The sequence below is a fragment of the Chiloscyllium plagiosum genome, unplaced genomic scaffold (assembly GCF_037043375.1).
Source record: "Chiloscyllium plagiosum isolate Xiang-an unplaced genomic scaffold, Cpla_swu_hap1 HiC_scaffold_24, whole genome shotgun sequence".
NCBI classification, from domain to species: domain Eukaryota; kingdom Metazoa; phylum Chordata; class Chondrichthyes; order Orectolobiformes; family Hemiscylliidae; genus Chiloscyllium; species Chiloscyllium plagiosum.
The window spans coordinates 12,678,499-12,700,874 of NW_028270162.1; positions in this window are offsets into that span (position 1 = coordinate 12,678,499).

Below are 22,376 nucleotides of genomic sequence, written 5' to 3' on the forward strand. Positions count from 1 at the left end.
ATTAACGCAGAAATTGGTCAGTAGGTTGTGGTAAGAAAGAGGCTCCCATGAGTTGCAGATCACCAGAAGCTGTTGACCGATTTACATTTTGTCATTAGTAACTTCATGAAAATGGCACCTCACCTCCAATCTTATTCTTTCCAAGACAATCTTGCAACTGTGTCTTAATTATGATTCGGAGATGAAGGAGCGTCGCTCCGAAAGCAAGTGTGCTTCCAATTAAACCTGTTGGACTATAACCTGGTGTTGTGTGATTTTTAACTGTGTCTTAATTAGGCATTAAACTCAACACAGGTAATTTAAGTTCAGTAATGAACAGCCTGAGAGAGCATTTTTCTAAACCTATTTTCTAATCCACCTGCTCAGCAATGTGAAGCAGGTGGGACCTTCGACCCAGACTCCCTGGCTCAAAAGTAGGGACACAGCCAATGCACCGCAAGCGTCCCTCTGAGAGTGCTTTTAATGATAAAAATCTTTAGTAATGGCAACAAAAAACCTCTAAGCCCCAGGCATCTATTTTCTCTCGGTCTGGAATGGATAACTTCACACTTGCTTATATTAAAATGCATCTGCCACCACTTTTTCCATTCATCGAAGCTATCAATATCCTATTGTAAAATTAAAAGAGCAAAAAGAACTCTTGAAAGATGACCTTCAGAAAAGAGAACATCAGTAGTGGCATGTCAGTCCTTCAGCCATTTAATCAGTGCTGATAGGATACAGAGATCTCTTCTAGAGGGCAAAGTGGAAGGCAAGAGAAAGAGGGGTTGAGATGACGGACATCACAGAGCAGTTGCAGATGAGCTTCAGTAGATGTATGAGGATGATGCAGGACGGGTGAGCGTGACATACCATGTCTGTAGACACAGGCAGCACTTTTGTTCATACTGTTCTTTTTGCTTTTTTCAAAAATCTCTAACTTCATCAGTTTTCAATGCAGAGAAGAAGAAGCGAGCTACTGGATCTGAAATATAGACTCCCTACAGTGGGGAAGCAGTCCTTTTCAGCCCTTCGAGTACACACTGACCCTCTGAAGAACATCCCATGTAGACCGCTATCCTATCCCTGTAAACCTGCATTTCTCATGGCTAATTTGGACATTATGGGCAATTTAGCATGGTCAATCCACCAAACTTGCTCGTTTTTGGATTGTGAGAGGAAGCCAGAGCACCCAGAGGAAACCCACGCAGACACAGGGAGAATGTGCAAACTCCACACAGACAGTTGCCTGAGGGTGGAATCCAACCCGGGTCACTGTTGCTGTGAGGCAGCAGTGCTAACCACTGAGTCACCATACCACTATAATTGTAAGGTTGGTTGATACCTCTTATTTTCCAAAGGAAACAAAACAGCGAGAACAATAGCTTATATTTATACATCACCTTCCATGTAATAAAATGTTCATAGGCACTTCATTGAAGTGGCATTAACAAGGTTTCAATAGAGTGGGCACAGAGAGAATGTTTCCTCATGTGGAGACTATAGGCCACCAATAAAAATTAGTCACCAAGAGATCAGTTGACAATTCAGAAGAAATTTCTTCACTCAGGGAGTTGTGAGAATGTGGGGCCCGGTGTCACAGAGAGGGTTGAAGTGAATAGTATGGATGTCTTTAAAGGGAAGGGTGACTTGTCTTTAAGGGCAAGAGAAATAGACAGATCTGCTGAATGGTATGAAGAAGAAAAGATTAAAGGAGACTTGAGAAGCTCACAAGCACTGGCCAGGACAATATGGGCTGAATGGCCTGTATGAGTGCTGTATATCCTACATAAGCCACACAAGGAAATTTTACAGAAGATCATAGAAGTTCAAACAGATAGCCTTTAAGGGTAATCTTGAAGGAGGCGATAGTGTTAGAGAATTGAAGGAGGTGATTGGGTTAGAGAAGTGCAGACTGACAGTGAGGGAACTTCAGAGCTTATGGCTTAGCAGCTGAAAGCATGCAACTGCTGCTGGAACAATCAAACTCGAGAATGCTAAAGAGGTCAGAATTAGATAAGTGCACAGTGTTGTGGGGCAGGAAGTGATCACTGAGATAGGGAGGGGTTTGGGGGGCAGGAAGTGATCACTGAGATAGGGAGGGGTTTGGAAACAAGGATGTGACTTTTAAAATTAAAGCTTTGCTTGACTCCAAACAAACATAGATCAGTAAGTGCAGGCATGAAAGGTGCAAGTAAGTGTCTCTTGAACAACCCTTAGTCCTGATCGCAGATTGTATGAGGCTATTTGCAATAATGCATGCCATGGGGTAGTGTTACCATCACCATCCTCTTAGAGTAGGGAACAGACAGGGTCTTTCTTGGTCTAGTCTGGAAGAGAGAAAGACACTTACTAATCCATCAGGAAGAGGCTGTTGTCTTAATCAAGATATGCTTGATTGCATGCCAGCATTTGCAGTCCTCACTTTCTCCTCCTGGTATCAACTACGGACAAATTACACAATGACTTTGTTTCAGAGACAATGAGGAAGACCCGGCTGTGGTCTTCCTTCAAGATTTTAAGTTGTTTTCCCATAATGCCCGTGGTGGTGGTGCTTAAGGTGCTCCTCAGTATTATCCCTTTCAGATTACACCTCTTCAATATCTCCACTCCAAACTTTTCTTTACTCATTACTATTTTTATACATGTGTGGAAATAATTACATGGGCCAAATTTTCCCGTCTCAGCCTGTGCCCCGCTCCTTCGTCAGCTGAAGTCACTTTTCTTATTTATTTGCAGGGCACCGCTGGCCGTCCCCAAGTTCCCTTGGGAAGCTGGTGGTGCACCAATTATCTCTGCAGCCCACGATAGTGATCTGGGACATGACGAGGGGGCACTATGATCCTCCAGAAAATGTATGCACAGGCATAGCCAAGCACTAAAGACCCACCATCAACTTAAGACACATATTTTTTTCATTCCCTGCTGATCAAGCAGTTAAGCATCACTTCAACCCCATTGAGCCATGTAATGAAGATTTGATTTATAATGGTATCTGGTTTAGTGTTTCATATGTTTTCTTAATGCCTCACTACAGCCGGCATATGGTATAAATGGATAAGTAAAGTCTGAGCTTATGAGCTGTCTTGGAATGGAAGGTTTTCTTAGTGCATTTCACCGACAACTCATCCACCTACAATTCAACATTCATTAACAAACAGCAATTTATATAGGATCTATCTGATTTAAAATTACTTGTAAATTTCTGAAGTAAACACTAATTATGCAGTACATCCAATAGAGTCATAGTGTCACAGAGATGTACAGCACGGAAACAGACCCTTCGGTCCAACCCGTCCATGCCGACCAGATATTTTTTGCCCGAAAAGTCAATTTTCCTGCTCCTCGGATGCTGCCTGACCTGCTGTGCATTTCCCAGCACCATTCTAATCTAAACTCTGGTTTCCAGCATCTGCAGCCCTCACTTTTGCCTACATATCCCAACCCAATCTAGTCCCACCTGCCAGCACCCAGCCCATAACCCTCCAAACCCTTCCTGTTCATATATTCATCCAAATGCCTCTTAAATGTTGCAATTGTACATGCCTCCACCACTTCTCAGTGGATAAGTTTACAAACTAACTAATTGATTAATGTTAGTAACAGTCAATTCCATTCACATTGCATGTTGTGTTCACTATCAATGTCTATAGCTGTTACTTATTATTCATTTTTGGAATGTGGGTACTGCTGATGAGGCCAGCAATTGTTATCCTTCTTTATTGGGAAGCGTCACAGTGGACTTGAAATAATGACTCTGTTTCTTTTCTCCACTGATGCTGCCAGACCTGCTGAGTTTCTCCAGCATTTTCTGTTTTTACAGTCCATCTCTTGTTGACAGTGACTCTACACTTGGAAAGCAATTCAGCACAAGCTAGTTAGCCACATTGAAGTGAAAACCAGTTACTATTACGTAAATACAGAATGTCACAAAAATGTGATCTACTGTATGGCGTAGATCGACAGAAGGTCGTTGAATTTTTAATGTGCACTGTGTAATGTATGTAGGTCTGAGACATTCCTCCTACATAAGCAATTTTCATTTCTCTTGCATTTAAAATAGCAAAGCATCCCGAGGTGTTTCACAGGAGTGTTGCCAAGCAGCAACTGACTGCGTAAAGTAATATTAGGATACATGTTCGAAAGATTAGCCAACGAAGTTGCAGGGAGTCTCTAGAGAGTCAAAGGATTTTAGGGTGGGAAGTCTAGAGCTTCGACAGCCAAAGTCATGAGTGCTAATGGTAGGCTGGTGGTCAACAACAGGCAGGTTCCAAGTTCCAGGACTACATGCTGAGGGACACAATAAGTCTTGGGAAAGCAGCTGCAATGACTCAACATTGAAAGGCCACTATCACAGACTCTCCTGCTATGGCATACCAAGGGACTGGAAACCATGTAAAAACCTTCAGGTGACTTGCAGCATAGAAGGTTTGACATAAAACATAATTGTACATTATAAACCCAGCCCTGTAGTGTTGAGTGTAGTGAGCAACCTCATGTACTACTTGGCAAGAAGCTGGTCTGCCTTATACTTCATGTATTGTCAATTTTGACTTCTATGATGCAGTTTTACAAATTTGAATTTTTGACAATTATATTGCTGTATCTCAGTCTGTCAGAATTCCCTCATTAGTGCAAAGCTTGAAGATGTTAGAGTTCAGACAAAGGAGTGGGAAATGATGAAACAGATGAACCCCGTTTAACTATATCTTTCCACAGGGGTTCCATGATAGAAAAGAACAGACTCAAGCTCATGGGACTGGATCCCTCGCAACAATTAAATACTAATCTGCTTTTCTTTAATTTTTGTTAATAGAAGTATGAATATGTGGCTTCAGAATTTGACAGCTCCTATTTACTTTAACCTCCCACCCTCCATATTGAATGATTTGGTCCTTAGAACCAATGATTTTGAGATTGATGAGAGCTTGCAAGAATGCCTATACTTAACATTTCAGGGACCTGACTAAGCAGATAATGCAATCATTTTGTAAGCAAAGCCCATCAGCTCCACAGTAGGGGGCTGACTCAATAGATTGCTAACCTAGCTCCTCCTGTGCCAGGATTGTATATATTTATGTAATATTTCAGTATATTGGAGTAACTCACTTCTCCCAAACAGTAAGACAAAAGAATTCTTTTCAAAAAAAAATCTAAGCAGAGTTACATTTGGCCCACCAGCTTTTCAGTATAACAAGGATCTTGGGCCCTGTCAAGCACTTGCTGTAAGGCACGGATCAGATTTTGACATCAGGTATTAAAATGATGAAACCTTCAGCATTCTTAAGATACTGGACCGAGAAAGGGAAGAAATGATACCACATCTTTGCAATGATTGAAATTGGATGAAAGATTCTGAAAATAAACTGCTTGGTTGTTTTTGACTGCTTGTCAAAGTAAATAGATCTGATCTCTCTATCTTCTTCTGGCAGTCTGTCGTTCTTTCTCTTTCTCCTGACCTTTTCGCTACAATCAAAGGTATGAGCAGGAGCAGGCCATTCGGCCCTCTGATGCCTTCTTTGCCAACTGTTACTGATCTGATTGGAACCTCTGTGCTACATTCCCACCTACCTCCCAATAATCTTTCATTCCGTCACTCAACAAGAATTGATCCAACTCTGTCTTAAAAATATTCCAAGAAAGATCTTGAAAGACCCTATACAGACAATGAGCAAAACTAATGTCATTTACAAAATACCGTGCAAAGACTGTAACAAACACGACGTTGGACAAACAGGCAGAAAACTAGCCACCAGGATACATGAACACCAATTAGCCACAAAAAGAATGACTCACTCTCACTAGTATCCTCACATACGGATGAGGAAGGACATCACTTTGACTGGGACAACACATCCATCCTAGGACAAGCCAAACAAAGACACGCACGAGAATTCCTAGAAGCGTGGCATTCCAACTTGAGTTAGACCCCATCTACCACCCCCTGAGAAAAGGAACAGGAAGTGACTTCACCACAGGGAAATGACATCACCAACCCAAAGAAACCCAAACATATAAGCAGAAAGCAGGAATTTTCAGCAGTGTTTCGCCTGAGGCCCACTGAAGATGTTACCTAGTAGGGTGTCAAAACATCTGGAAATGAAACTTCCAGCTCAGTGGGTAAACCGACATCTAAAACCTCAACCTGAGTTACAAATCTTCTCAAAACTCGCTAATATTCCAAGACTCTGCTTCCTATACCTTTTGAGGACATGTACGCTTCTGGCATCAGTAGACTTGTTTCTTTTCTCTTCAATGCTTGTTTCAGTAATTATTCATTGCAAGTTATTTGTAATCTGTATAATTTTGTGACCATAGTTTTTTGTGACTCATATTCTGTTCATAGAATCCCTACAGTGTAGAAGCAGGCCATTTAGCCCATCCAGTCCACTCTGGCCCTATAAAAAGCATCCTACTCAGACCCACCCCATCCCTGTATCTCCCATGGGCAGTCCACTAACCTGCACATCTCTAGCTGCTATGGGCAATTTAGCATGGCCAATCCACATCCCATCATCAATACAAATAAGAATCCAGTCACTCCTCATATGTCAGTCCTGCCATCCCAGCTATCAATCTTGTGAACCTATGTTGCAATCAATCCATATCCGGAACATCCATCTTCAGATAAAGAGAGGCCCTATACATTTGCCGCAAGACATCCCTGCTCCTGTACTTGAATCTTCTCACTATGAAGGCCGACATGTCTTTTTACTGCCTACTGCACCCGCACACTTACTTTCAATTATATATCCAAACCTTCTTTCCCCATCTATTGCCATTCGTATGCACATCTGTGGGGGGACCTGGAGGAAATGCACACAGACACAAGGAGAATGTTCAAACTCCACACAGACAGCTACCCAAGGCTGGGATCGAACCCGGGTTCCTGACTCTGTGAGGCAGCAGGGCTAACCACTGAGCCACTGCTCCTGTTGTCATTAATTGGGTATCGGTTTGCTGCCTCTCACTTGATGTGTTAATCACTCTCCCCATTCTATATTCAGTATGGCATTAAAAAAATGTAGTAAGTAAAGCAAGTGTTTGACACATTTTGAGGCAGTGAACCTGCCTGAGGAGAGCTATAGACCTCTGCCCTCTTCCTGCACAACTCCATCACTCCACAGTGCAGCAAGGCTGAGAGGATACCTTCAACTGCTGCTTGGATTTATGACAATTGGCTACATGTCAATGTCTCAGGGATTACACAGGGATAGAGGAAAATATTGAACCTGCTACAGTAGTACCTTGTAGAACATGTGCTCAGTGTGTGAAGAAGTTTGTGAAAAATCACAGTGGCTTGTATTAGGCAGGTCTAGTCCTAAATAATTATCTTAATTGGTGCTTTAGCCACTTTGAGGTAATGCGCTGATGCTGTGATTAACTCTGGAAAAATCCAAGTTTGCTGTAATTAGCTGTAAATAACTATTCCATGGTAAGCGGTCAGTGGGTGGTAGCATTATCACAACGGGGAAGGTTCCTCCCCAAGATTCCATTAATTTTGTTACAATTCTCTTCTGTAGTACAACAAAAGCCCTTAATAATATCACAGGATCAGTGAAATAGAATTGTGCAGATTAACCTTTTTGGGGACTTGGAAATTGTGAATGTCTTAACTGCCAATAAATGATGTGGATGAATGGCATTTTATTAAAATAAAATCAATTTATTCAATTTCACGAATAAACAGAAGGATGATAAAATTATTTAATTAATTGCTATTCACCCTCCCAGCCAGATCATTATCTACTCCTTTGTCTGTCCAACTGTACTCCCCTCTCTTTGCGCTCTATCTCCACCTATCTTTTACTCCTTAACCCCTCACCCAACTCTAGTTTTGGCATGAAAATCGACATTTTCCTCACAGCCAGCTGAGGAAGAGTCACTGGACTCGAAACTTTAACTCTTATTTCTCCCCACAGATGCTGCCAGACCTGCTGAGCTTTTCTAGCAATTTCTGTTTTTGTTTCTGACTTACAATAACTTATGGTTTTTATAAAATTATTTATCTCTTTGAACTCTGTTTTAAAGGAAAAAACAATGCTCAGTCATGTGTCTTGATTCTTTGATCTAATTAAATAATTGTCAGCTTGGCTTGGAAATTAATCAGATGGTTCATTTCTGTGGACTGGACCAAATGCATGACTTACCAGTTTCAAAATCACATTGTTGCAGGGTAAACTTTAGAGCTTTATACTGATCATCCTAGACTCGCTTCTGTCTTCATCAGAATCCTCAGTGTGCCAAAATCTCCGACTCCAAGTCATTCCTCCCTAGGGATTCATAACCATCTTCAGTGCTGGGCCCACAATTATTGCAATACATATTAATTAATATATGTGTCAATATAATGACTTGGATAAGGGAAAAGAATGTACTATCGCCAAGTTTGCAGATGAAAGGCAAATAGATGGTCAGGAGGATGACACAGAGGCCACAGAGGAACATAGGCAGGTTCAGTGAATGGACAAAATGGAATATAATGTGGGAAAATATCAGAGTATGAACACTGGAAGACCAGAAGAGCTGAACATTATTTAAATGGAGAGAGACTGCAGAAAGCTGAAGTACAAGGGAGTCAGGTGGTCCTTGTGCATGAATCGCAAAAAGCTAACATAGAAAATAGGAGCAAGAGTAGGCTATTCAGCCAGCTTCACCATTCAATATGTTCATAGCTGAGCATCACACTCAATACCCTGACCCTGCTTTCTCCTGATCACCTTTTGATCCTTTTCGCCCTAAGAACTGTAACTAACTCCTTCTTGAAAACATTTGATATTTTGGCCCGAAATTTCTTTCTATGGCAGAGAATCCAACAGGCTCTCCACTTTCTAGGTGGAGACATTTCTTCTCATCCTTAGTATCCAAGTTCAGCAAGTAATAAAGCTGGCAAGAGAAATCTTGGTCTTTTATTTAGAGTCATAGAGATGTACAGCTTGGAAACAGACCCTTCGGTCCAACCCGTCCATGCCGACCAGATATCCCAACCCAATCTAGTCCCACCTGCCAGCACCCGGCCCATATCCCTCCAAACCCTTCCTATTCATATACCCATCCAAATGCCTCTTAAATGTTGCAATTGTACCAGCCTCCACCACTTCCTCTGGCAGCTCATTCAATACACGTACCACCCTCTGTGTGAAAAAGTTGCACCGTAGATCTCTTTTATATCTTTCCCCTCTCACCCTAAACCTATGCCCTCTAGTTCTGGACTCCCTGACCCAAGGGAAAAGACTTTGTCTATTTATCCTATCCATGCCCCTCATACGTTTGTAAACCTCTATAAGGTCACCCCTCAGCCTCCGACGCTCCAGGGAAAACAGCCCCAGCCTGTTCAGCCTCTCCCGATAGCTCAAATCTTCCAACCCTGGCAACATCCTTGTAAATCTTTTCTGAACCCTTTCAAGTTTCACAATATCTTTCCAATAGGAAGGAGACCAGAATTGCACACAATTGTCCAACAGTGGCCTAACCAATTCCTGCCCAGCCGCAACATGACCTCCCAACTCCTGTACTCAATATTCTGACCAATAAAGGAAAACATACCAAACGCCTTCTTCACTATCCTATCTACCTGTGACTCCACTTTCAAAAGCTATGAACCTGCACTCCAAGGTCTCTTTGTTCAGCAACACTCCCTAGGACCTTACTATTAAGTGTATAAGTCCTGCTAAGATTTGCTTTCCCAAAATGCAGCACCTTGCATTTATCTGAATTAAACTCCATCTGCCACTTCTCAGCCCATTGGCCCATCTGGTCCAGATCCTGTTGTAATCTGAGGTAACCCTCGTCGCTGTCCACTACACCTCCAATTTTGGTGTCATCTGCAAACTTACTAACTGTACCTCTTATGCTCACATCCAAATCATTTATGTAAATGACAAAAGGTAGAGGACACAGCACCGATCCTTGTGGCACTCCACTGGTCACAGGCCTCCAGTCTGAAAAACAACCCTCCACCACCACCCTCTGTCTTCTACCTTTGAGCCAGTTCTGTATCCAAATGGCTAGTTCTCCCTGTATTCCATGAGATCAAAACTTGCTAATCAGTCTCCCATGGGGAAACTTATCGAACGCCTTACTGAAATCCATATAGATCACATCGACTGCTCTGCCCTCATCAATCCTCTTTGTTACTTCTTTAAAAGACTCAATCAAGTTTGTGAGACATGATTTCCCACGCACAAAGCCATGTTGACTATCCCTAATCAGTCATTGCCTTTCCAAATACATGGGCATCCTGTCCCTCAGGATTCCCTCCAACAACTTGTCTACCACTGAGGTCAGGATCACCGGTCTATAGTTCCCTGGCTTGTCTTTACTGCCCTTCTTAAACAATGGCACCACGTTTGCCAACCTCCAGTCTTCCGGCACCTCACCTGTGACTATCGATGATACAAATATCTCAGCAAGAGGCCCAGCAATCACTTCTCTGGCTTCCCACAGAGTTCTTAGGTACATCTGATCAGGTCCTGGGGGATTTATCCACCTTTATCCGTTTCAAGACATCCAGCACTTCCTCCTCTGTAATCTGGGCATTTTGCAAGATGTCACCATCTATTTCCCTACAGTCTGTATCTTCCATATCCTTTTCCACAGTAAATACTGATGCAAAATATTCATTTAGTATCTTCCCCATTTTCTGTGGCTCCACACAAAGGCCGCCTTGCTGATCTTTGAGGGGTCCTATTCTCTCCCTAGTTAACCTTTTCTCCTTAATATGTTTCTAAGGGAATTAAGTATAATAATAGGGAAATCTTGCTAAAACTATACACAGGACTCATTAGACCACAGCTGGAATATTGTGAACAATTTTGCTCCACTTATAGAAGCTAAGTTATACTGGCATTGGACTTATATTAGTATTAGCGAGTTTTATTAGCATATATGAGCATAATTGGTTCAGTACATTGATTCTGGGCAGGGAGGGATTTTCTTACAGGTAGCAGTCGAGTAGGTTAAGCCCAAACTTATTGGCGTTTAGAAGAATGAGGAGTGACCTCATTAAAAAAACACAAGATTTTTACAGGACTTGACAGGGTAGATGTGGAAAGGTTGTTTCCCCTTGCGAGTCAGTGTCGGATTGGAGGGCAGAGTAAGAGGATACCAATTTAAGACACAGATGAGGAGGAATATCTTCTTAAAGAGAGTAGTGAATCTCCAATCTGCACCCAAATTGAGCACGTGCAAAAATGAGCAGTGAATTAAATATTTATCTTTGTTTCAAAAGGGGTGAAAATTATATTCAGTCTTACGTCCACTTTAGAGAATGATGTTCCTTTCTTGGCAACTTATCTCAAGGAAGCTAATACAGTATAACCCTTAGGAAGTGGTTGCAGATTTGCCAAAATAATACCAGACTAAGAGAGTTAAACAATGAGGACAGATTAAGGGTGTTCTAACTGAGGTGTTTAAGATGATTAAATAAATCCCTAGGGTAGACAGAGACTGTAACCTGTGTCAAGGATATCCAGAACTTGGATAGCTTTGATATTAGAGCTATCATAGAAAAATAGTAAGTGGAATAGGCCATTTTGGCCAATCAAGTTCACATCACCATTTAATATGATCATGCCAGAGGGTTTATCTTAATGCCATACCCCCACTCTCTCCCTGTACCCCTTCTAGAAATCTATCTGCTTTTCACTTAAGTATATTTAGTGACTAGTCCTCCTCAATCTTCTGGGGTAATGAATTCAGCTCCACCATCCTCGGCACACCACATACCCTAAGGCCCTTGTGGCCCACACACCCCTTGTGGTGACTCCTTGAACTAAAGCTCTCTGGCCAGGGGAAACATCAGCCCTGTGTCTAGTTTGTTGAGCTAATCATGTTCTGTTAAACTTCAGTGAGTCCAGCCCTGTCAGCCTAATCTCTCCTAACCCAACAGACCTATCATCCAAGGGATCAGCATGGTGTACCTTCATGGTCAGCCCTCAAGGCAGGTTTAACTTTCCGAGGTTAGGGAGACCAAACTGCACACAGTAGTCCAGGTACAGTCTCACTAAAGCCCGAAATAGCTGTAGCAAGACTTCCTTACTCCTGTACTCAAACCATCTTACCAAGAAGACAAACATGGCTTTGCATACTGCACCTGCATGCTTGCAGTCAGTGCCCAGTATAAAGGATACCCAAGTCCCTTGTGCATTAACATTTCCCAAAGTCGCACTATTTAAATAATAGTCGACATTCTGAATTTCCTAACAAAGTGGTCAACTTTATGTTTATCTACATTATACTGGGAGCTGGAGGTGGGGGTGGAATAGAGTTTAAAAGAGATGTGCAAGGCAGGCTTTTCACACAAAGGATGGTGAGTATTTGGAAAGGAGGTGGTGGACACAGACACAATAGCAGCATTCAAGAGGCACCTAGATGAATACATGAATAGGAAGTCACATGACATCAGATTATAGCCCAATGGGTTTATCTGAGATCACAAGCTTCTGGAGTGCTGCCCCTTCGTCAGATGAAGTGAAGCACACAGCCACATAATTTATAGGCAGAGAGATCAAAGATCGTACAAATGGTCTGAATGGAGTGTCCAACGGACGGAATAATAATTCTCTGGAGGTGATCAAAAGTGTCAGATGGTGTGAGTAAAGTGTGAAGAGCTAAATAGCAAGTGATGGGATGATTTATAATCTGATTAATAGTCCAACACCAACACATCCACATCAGGAATAGGAATGGAATAGAGGGATGTGGATCCTGTAAGTGAAGACAGTTTTAGTATGGAAGGGCAAGATACGTCAATGCAGGCTCAGAGAGTCGAAGAGCCTTTCCTGTGCTGTATTGTTCTTTGTATTGGCCACTCACTCAGCATGTCCAAATCATCCAGAAGCCTCTTAGCATGCTTTCCACAAGTCACAAACACACCTAGTTTGTGTTGTCAGCGAACTTGGAAATGTTACATTTGATTTCCTCATCTAAATCATTGATATGTATTGTGAATAGCTGAGCATGCACTAAACCTTGTGGTACCCCACACTGAAAATGACCCATTCATTCCTCTCATATATCTGCTCACCAATTCTCAATCCATGCCAGTCCATTACCAAGAATCCCATGTGCTTTGGTTTTGCACAATAAACGTTTACATGGAATTTTATCAGCAACTTTATGAAAATCCAAATGCAGGTAGTTCCCCATTGACACGATCATTACAAATGCTGAAAATCACTGTGTTCAGCAAAACTGAGTTATTTGAAACACATATTATGAAATCTATAAATGCTTGAATTACATTCCCTTGGCAATCAAGTACAGAATACAAGCACAAAGTTAATGGAAAATACTAAAATGGACATGAAGATATGCAATATGGGTATATTCCAAAGTTTCTTGTTTTGTGTACAAGATTGCTTACCTGGCTGTGGATCGTCATCTAACATAACCACAGCCCAGGAAGTTGAAGAGTGAAAATTGAGGACCATCAGATTGCTCTTCTGCTGCTTTAGAACTGGAGGCTTGAGGCATCCTGAGAAATAGCTTTTAAAACCTTATCCAGCCTTAATTGAGGCAGACATGGCTGAAACAAGCTGAACCAACAGGACGTTGCATAAAAGTGCTGAATGTTGGCATTCCTTTCCCTCCGTGCTCCTGGGAGTCAGCTAAAAGCTGCATTATTGTGAATTAGGCACATCATTGGACTGATGGCCTTGGAAAATAACAACTGTTATGGTGAAACCATGTTTATCAAAACCACTTTACACAAGGACTGACTGTACACCACATCTACTGTTTCTCCCTCATCTACTCTACTAGTTACAACCTCAAAAACTACAGTAAGTTCACGCAACATGATTTCCCTTTCATACATTCATGTTGACTTTGTATAATCCAGTTGGTACTTTCCAGATGTTCTATTATCACAAGCATTGCAACAGAGTGCAGCATTTTCCCTTCTGCTGATATTAGGTTAACCATTCTGTAATGCCTCATTTTTCCCCTCCCTCCTTTGTTTTTAACCAGTGAGCTTACATTTGTCATCCTCCAATCTGCCAAGAATGTACCAAAATCTACAGAATTTATTCGGATGACTATGCATCCACTATTTCACTGGCTGCCTCCTTTATCTCCTGGAATGCAATGATCAAACACTGGGATGTTCAGCTTTCGCTCCCATTCATTTCTTGAGGTTTTTTTTAACCAGTAACAATTCTGTTCAAGTCCTGCACCCCGAAGGTTTCTTCTGTCCCCGGTATTTCTGGGAAATTATTGGTGTCTTCCTTCCGGGATGACAGAACTAAAAGCAGTTGTTGAGTTACTTTGCCATTTCCTTGTTCTCCGTTTTCAGTTCAGCCATTTCAGGCTGTAAGGTGCTTATCTGTGTCTGCAGTAATCTTATTCCTTTTGAGCTCAGCTGCCCGTGAGTGATCTAAGGAAGCACAATGGGAAGTGAAAATCCAGGATAGACTCTGCCATATAGCTGTGGAGGCTGGAGATTGGTTGAAAATGTAACAACTGAGATTCATGGCTTTATTTGAGACAAATTTATTAAATATTATAGAACAAAGTTGGGTAGGTGGATATGTATGATAGAGATCAGGCACGATGCAATTAAGCGGCAGAATAGGAGCTAAGGGCCGAATGGCCTATTTCTGCACCTACCTTCCTATACCATCATCTAACTGCTCCACCATTCTTCATCAGATCTCTGACTTTCTTCAAGGAATCCTTGGTGCAACCACAAAGCCACTTCACAGAATCCCTACAGTGTCAAAGCAGGCCATTTGGCCCATCAATTCCACACTGCCCCTCTGAAGAGCATCCCACCCAGATCCAGCACATCTCTGCATTGCCCATGGTTAATCCATGCAGCCTGCACACTATGGGGCAATTTAGTATGGCCAACCCACCCAACCTGCACATCTTTGGACTGTGGGAGGAAACTGGAGCACTCAGAAGAAACCCATGCAGACACGGGGACAATGTGCAAACTCCACACAGTTGCCTGAGGATGGGATTAAACCAAATCCTTGGCATTGTGAGGCAGTGATGCTAACCATTAAACCACCATGCCACCTACTTAAATCAGAAGATTAACCTTAGGATATTTAATTGCTGATATTTCCAATACTGGAAGCAATTATAAGATATATTGACCTGCAAAGATTTTCTGGAAAATTACTGTTGGTAGATTTATTATTTAACAGAGAAATCCTCCATTATATTTGTGCTTCCATCCTTTAAAAGTTACTCTGTTCGGTGAGTGCCCTAATGCGTCCACGCGGTTAATATTATTTATTGTTGTTATTTTAAATGTCATGAAGCTGAAAAAGTTCCACCTCTCTGCTTCAATCCTACCGTCCTGTCATGCATAGTTGTCCCAAATACATCTCTGTTGTCTGGCTTCCTCACTCATGCTGGAGCATTCAGGAGCTGATAGTTATCTGCCTGCATTTACCTCTCAAAAGAAAATTCTTTCTGACTGTCACTTTACTTCCAGGAGATGGCTAGACTTGGCTTCCATCTGACCAATTTTGAGCCACGTACATACTAAAATGTTTCACAGCACAATGTACATCTTGTGATTAACACTCAGCCAGTCTTTGAGAGTAGCTGATACAGAGTACAACTCAGGGTCAAGAGGAACAGTGTTATATTTCTTCACTATAACTCACTCATTGACTGCTAGGAAAGGACTTCTCATACAGAGCTTAAATCCTTCCCAGCCAACAAATATTACACTCTCTCATTTTCCACCTTTCACATGCTGGAACACATGTCAAACTCTCCAACCATATCTTCAATTGAAGCAAGATCACCTATTAACTTCTTGAACAATGACCTCTATTGGCTCCTATTTTAGCAGCACCTCAATTTTAAACTTGCATTCTTGTTTGCAAATCTGTCCTGGCTCACACCCTTTCCCTAACCCCCTCCAACCCTCCATTCTCTAAGCTCTTTGTCTCCTTCACAACATTAGCCTGGGATTCTGGATGACGAGTGACATTAACACAATGTCATCGCCTTTCCCTTATCTTATCACTGCCTGTTCTTAACTGCACTTGAGAACGTGTCAGTAAATTGTCGTCTTGAAGTGCCACAATTCTCTGGTGCAGCCACATCTCAGTGTTGTTAAGAAGGGGGTTCCAGGATTTTGGCCCAGTAACAGTTAAGGAGCAGTGATATAACTTTGAATTGGGATGGTGTGTGGTTTGGAAGGATCTTGCAGGAAGTGCTGTTCCCTGTTTAGTATCACTGCCATTCTAGTTGGTAGAGACTACGGGTTTGAGAAGTACTGTCATAAGGGCCTTGTTGAGTTCATGGAATCATAGAATCCCTACTGTGTGGAAGCAGGCTATTCAGCTCATCGAATCCACACTGACCCTCCAAAGAGCATCCCACCCAGATCCATCACCCCTACTCTATCCCTGTAACCTTGCATTTACCATGGCTAACCTGCCTAACCTGCACATCCCAGGGGTCTATAGGTAATTTTGATGGCCAATCCGCCTAACCTATACATCTTTGGATTATGGGATACAAAACATTTGTATACGGTGCACACTGTTGCCACAATGCCCTGCTGGTAGAGGAAGTGAAGGTTGATGCATGGAGTCAAGATTAGAGTGGTGCTGGAAAAGCACAGCAGGTCAAGCAGCATCTGAGGAGCAAGAAAAATTGACGTTTTGGGCAAAATCGATGTTTGATGCATGGGGTGTTGATCGGGGAGGTGCTTTGTCCTGAAATGGGTAAAGTGGAGAGTATTCCATCACACCCCTGACATGTGCCTTGTAGATGTTGGAGACGGGGGATGAGTTACTCACAGCAGGATTCCCAACCTCTGTTCTGCTCTGATATTTATATAAGCAGTCCATTTCAATTTAAATAATCCCCAAGATCTAAATGGAAGAGGATTCAGTGATGGGAATGCCATTGAATTTCAAGAAGATATTGTTAGGTTCTCTCTTGGCTTTGTCTTATATTGAAACCATGACAACACTTCAAAAGTATATCGTTTCCGGTAAAAGTGCTTTGGGACATCTTGAGATTGTGAAAGCTGCTCACAACTGCCCATCTATCTTTGTGTGCTGCAAGAAAGTCACACTGCTACTTTCCATTGAAATATTTTAAAGGGAACTTTTGTACCTGCCTGGGGACATGTCTATCCTTGAGTTACAACCTCTGGAGCAAGGAGCAAAACATTGTCATCCATTTGGTGGAAAGCTTCCATTAGAACATCACCGGAGCAAAACTAAGCATCAGGAAAGAAGCAGAGAATGTGCAATTGTGAATAACTTAACTAACATCACAGAAGTGAAGAACTTGTGTAAATAGTCAGGAACTTGTTCTTTAGAGGACAGCTTGTTTTTTGAATTTCTTCTCTCAGGTGCTTGGGAGTCTTTGAAACTCTTCAACACAGAGAGGTACGAGGGCAGAGCCCCCATTAGACTGGGAGAGATAGATTCTTGATCAGACGGGGAATCAGGAGTTACGAGGAGAGGGCAGGAAGGTGGATATGAAGATTGTTGGCTAGATCTGCCATGATCCTACTGAATGATAGATCAGGCATGATGAGCCAAGTGGCCTACTCTTGATCCGATTTTATATGGTCTTATAAAAGCATCACAGAATGAAGATTCTATTACACTGCTACTTTTTAAAGGATATTGATTGTGATTGTTGTTAATAATCTCAGGCACGAGGTCAGATTGGAATGTGTTTCCAATAATTTCAGACCCAATGTACAGCAGTTTTCCTTGATTTTGTTTGTTTAATTGTTTCGTATGCGTCATGCAGTGTCTGTAAAGGTAGTTAAAGGAAGGCACACAAATGTTGTAAGGTAATATTAGACAGAGTTGACTCAAAGCTTTGTGGTAAAGAAGGATTTCTTAAGATGGCAAAAGAAAGGGGTCAAAGGTTTTGGGTTGAGAATTGCAGTTGGCAAGACTGAAAGCGCTGCTGGGAGTGATGGCTCAGAGGGCAAGGAGAGGTGATGAGATGCAGAAGGCAGATTGAAGGGAGAAGGGGAGGCAAGGGGGAATACAAGACTGGGAAAGTAGAATTGCAGCCACCTGTCTGGATGAAGTTACTTCTAACTTCTCAGCCTAAATCTATCAATGTTTGAATTGAGGATCTCTTAGCACCTCATCCCAACCAGACTGACAATAACCAGGGATAAAACATTAGATCTTAAAATAAATGAGAACAGGAATAGGTCATTTGGCCCATTAAGCCTGCTTTGTCATTCAATAACTTTGGATTGAGACTTTCATTCCACTTTTCGGCCTACCCCTCCTCAATAACCTTTGACTCCTGGCTTCCAGATAAAATGTCTCTCTCAGTCAGTTTTCATCTAGGCTGGAGGAAGAGCGCCTTCATCTTCCGCCTAGGGCTGGAGGAAGAGCGCCTCATCTTCTGCCTAGGCTGGAGGAAGAGCGCCTCATCTTCCACCTAAGCTGGAGGAAGAGCGCCTCATCTTCCGCCTAGGAACCCTCCAACCATAAGGGATGAACTCAGATTTCTCCAGTTTCCTCATTTCCCCTCCCCCCACCTTGTCTCAGTCCCAACCCTGGAACTCAGCACCACCTTCCTAACTTGCAATCTTCTTCCTGACCTCTCTGCCCCACCCCTACTCTGGCCTATCACCCTCACCTTAACCTCCTTCCACCTATCGCACTTCCAACGCTCCTCTCCCAAGTCCCTCCTCCCTACCTTTTATCTTAGCCTGCTTGGCACATTTTCCTCATTTCTGAAGAAGGGCTCATGCCCGAAACGTCGATTCTCCTGCTCCTTGGATGCTGCCTGACCTGCTGCGCTTTTCCAGCAACACATTTTCAGCTCTGATCTCCAGCATCTGCAGTCCTCACTTTCTCCCAGTCTTGGGTATAGTCAATGATCCAAATAGTTGAGTTCATATAGGGAAGCAGGTCAATCTACCCATCTGAGACATGTCAGTGCTGATGCTCCCCATGACCCTCCTTCATCTCATGCTAACCTTCCAAGATTTTCTCCTTGTATAAGTATCCAGTTTCCCCTTACATACATCTGTTCTAGTTATTTCAACTCCTCTCTGTGGCACTGAGTTTAACATTCACAAAGACCGCCAATAAATTCAGCTGTACAGTGTCTGATGGTGTTGTTTACTGAAGCACAATTGGTATTTTATTTTATTCACAGTTGGCACTGCCTGGTCAGTGCTTATTTAGGCAGTTTAAGATTAACTCTGCAGCCTGAGAGCTGTTGCTGATGTGGAGTAAGCCTTATCACACGAACTAAAGCAAAACACAACACCTGCCGGACACCTGAGTAAGAACAAATGTTGTTGGAAATAGCAAGTCAGGCAGCCTCTGCAGAGATGGAAACAGAGCAAACTCTTCAAGTCAATGACCTTTCATCAAAACCTGAACGAGTTAGAAATGGAACAGGTTTCAAACAACAAGAAAGACCTGCTTTTATACAGAACTCAACCAAGTCCAACATACAGGCGAAAGTGAGGACTGCAGATGCTGGAGATCAGAGTCTAGATTAGAGCGGTGCTGGAAAAGCACAGCAGTTCAGGCAGCATCTGAGGAGCAAGAAAATCAACGTTTCGGGCAAAAGCACTTCATCAGGAATCCTGATGAAGGGCTTTTGCCCGAAATGTCGATTTTCCTGCTCCTTGGATGCTGCCTGACTTGCTGTGCTTTTCCAGCACCGCTCTACTCAAGTCCAACATACCAATAAGCACATGACCTTTTTTACACATTCTGGGATATGTGCACCATTGGCTTGGCTAGTTTTTCTTGCCCATTCCTAATTAATTAAAGAGTAGTTACATGTCGACCACATTGTGATGTGTGTGGAGTCAGATGCAGGCCAGACCAGGTAAGGATGGCTGTTTCCTTCCCTAAGGGACAATAGTGAACCAGGAGAGTTTTTTTTACTCCAGCAATTGGCAATGGTTTCATTGTCCTCATTCAATTCTAAATTCCAGATACTTTGTGAATACAAATTACACCATCTGCCGTGGAGAGAAATCAGAGTTAATGTTTCAGATTGAATGGCCTTTCCTCAGAATATTACCTGGGTCTCTGGATTAACAGTCTGGTGCTAATACCACTGGGCCATCACCTCCCCTCCTTGAGCAAGCTTTGACATCGCGTTACAAGGGGGCTGTTAGGCCAAATGACCAGAAGCTTGGTTAAAGATAGGTTTTAACAGAAACAAGACAAGCAGAGAATTCCAGAATGTAAAACCTCCATGTCAGGATTAAATAGCTGTACTTGTTGCTACAGTCTCAGTGGACCATTTTCTTATTACAGAGAGAGAGAAAGAGAGAGAGAGAGAGAGGACTGGTGATGAGTTTAACCGGAGATTCACACACCTCAGGTGAGGGGTGAAATTGTTTAGGTGGGATTGTCATGATGACTTCAGCTAGTGGTGGAGCTGAACCTGGTTTCACTCAGTATTGCAGGCCAGCTAACTGAGTCCCTTCTCTGAATTAAACGAAGAGATACTGAATGGGAGGGGAGAGAAGGACAGAATAAAATGGAAGACCTTCGACAGGACCATCAACAGGGGTGATGGTGCAAGGCATAAAAGCGTTGATCATTGGACCATTAAAGTCATCAAAGGTGAGTTTGGGAAGATGGAATTGGCAACCGCAGAGTTATTATTAGGAATTATCATAGAACACGATTAACAGCAATGATTATGACATGTAATGGTTGAACCCATGTTGAGTTGAATCTGAAAGGCAGTGAATTGTTATAGTGTTGTAAACTTAGTGCTAACTTACACAGACAGAAGCAAAACAACTGCCTCCAGCCTGAAATTTCCCCAGACAGGCCAGTTTCTAAAGTGTTAATGCTCACAGTAAAATAAGCATTTGACCAAGACCACTGAATCTACTTATTGGTATGCAAAGTGTGATAGCAAGGTCGTGGCTTTGCCAGACATTAAATGATTGATAAAAGAATCTCTGGCTTTGACAAGGATTTCAGATGGTTGCTAGGCAGCACTCCCAAAGGCCCAAAAAGGAAAAGGCCTTGGATCATAAAGGGCTAGACTCGTGAAAGAAAAGCCTCCTCGCTAGGTTTAAAATATGATATATTTGTATAGTTTGCTCACAAATATAGCCTCGGCCAAGTCTGCTGAATAGTATCTTGCTGTTAAGAAAAAATATCCAGTTAACATTGCACCTGGAGGCCACTGTTACTTCTTTTGTTCAGGCACATTGTTGATGATAGCCAGCACTAACATTGTAAAAACAGCTTTTAAATAGGACTGGCCTCTGCTTAACAACTGTAGCTTAATCGCACCATTTCAGGGCCCTGTGCAAGCTTTTGATTCAAGCAACAAAGAGGTTTTGAGTGTCATATATACAGGTTTTCCACAGAGCAAGAGGTTGTTTAGCTAAGTGTGCCTATGTTGCAACTTCACAAGGCAATTCCAAGACTTAATCTCTCAGCTACCACACCACATACCTTCCTTTGGTTCAAGTCAGTCTCCAGTTCATTGGTCAAAAATGGAGATAATGTGTACCTCAACTAGCCCCTAGAGGAAAGCTCTTAATGCAGTAAGACCTGTCAGAATGATAAAGGTACTCCTAACTTCACAGTTTACTTTCTTAACAGAGTCATACAGACGGATACAGACCCTTCGGTCCAACCAGTCCATGCCAAACATAATCTCAAACTAGGCAAAAGTGAGGACTGCAGATGCTGGAAACCAGAGTTTAGATCAGAGTGGTGCTGGAAAAGCACAGCAGGTCAGGCAGCATCCAACGAGCAGGAAAATCAACGTTTTGGGATTTCCTGGTGAAGGGCTTTTGCCCGAAATGTCGATTTTCCTGCTCCTTGGATGCTGCCTGACCTGCTGTGCTTTTCCAGCACCACTCTAATCTCAAACTAACCTTACCCCACCTGTCTGCTCCTGGCGTGGGCCCCTCCAAACTTTTCCTATTAATGTACTTACCTAAGTGTCTCTTAATGATGTTTAACCTGAGGATCTCTCATTCATTTCATTCCAACCAGACACAGTAATAAGGGATAAAACATTAGATCTTAAAAAATGAGAACAAGAATAAGTATTTGGCAGATCAAGCCTGCTCTGTCATTCTGTAGTTTTGAATTGGGACTTTCACGCAACGTTTTGGCTTTCGCCCACCCCCCCCCCCCCCCACCAATAATATTTGACGCCCTGTTTCAAGATCAAATATCAGTCTTGGATATCATCAATGATCCAAATATTTGAGTTCTGCACAAAGGGAGCAGATGTGTTGGGTACAACTCCCGAGAGTCATTACTAAATATGCTTGGCAAGTTCATGTAAACCTAATCTATTGCTACCATGCAATAAGCCATGTCGTTATGTAAGACAAATGTGACCTATCCTTTATTACTGATAATTAGAGGAAAGAAGATTGGCAGTGGTGAATTACCCAAACACTGGCAGTGGTGGTATCTGAA